Genomic DNA, 659 nt, shown 5'->3' with positions numbered 1-659 from the left:
TTTTTTTTCCTTAAGAGAGATATATTAGAGCTATGGGGTGCTGACGTGCTGTAGGGCATGGCAATTTAAGGTTTCTGCATATTTCAGTGGCAAATTAAATTATTGAAGGACAAGTCATGTGTGTCTGATCGAGCATGCTATTGACTTGGTTTTCTTTCTTATTCAGAAAAATGTCAGGTGTATATCATTGACTTTGGTATTGCTAAGAAATACAGGGACATTTCTACACATCAGCATATTCCTTACAGGTCTCCTTTTTTTACAATCATTCTTACTTTTTATTTATTTTATTTGATTTTATGCACCATGGTTAGAAGGTTCAACATGAAATTATTTTGGATTTTTGGAATTCTAGAATGATCTTTTACTATGGGAAAACCGATATCTGAAATGTTAAGATATTGCTGCTCGTGATAGACTGACTATTTAATTGTTGAGATTTATGGTAAAAGAGTAGCACATAAATCTATAAATAAATTTGTGGCTGTTTGCTGTCAACATTCTTGTGTGGTTTCTATGAATTTGACTTGCTTATTTGCTCTGCAGAGAGAATGAGAATTTGACAAGAACGGCTAGGTATGCTACAATGGTCAATGGTGCCTCTCATGGCTGGTTCTTTGGATGCTGCAATCAACACCTTCGAGCAAGAAGGCCAAGTT

Source organism: Arachis duranensis, chromosome 2, assembly GCF_000817695.3.
Source record: "Arachis duranensis cultivar V14167 chromosome 2, aradu.V14167.gnm2.J7QH, whole genome shotgun sequence".
NCBI lineage: Eukaryota > Viridiplantae > Streptophyta > Magnoliopsida > Fabales > Fabaceae > Arachis > Arachis duranensis.
The sequence above is the reverse complement of the archived record's forward strand: the minus strand, read 5'-3'. Positions refer to the sequence as shown.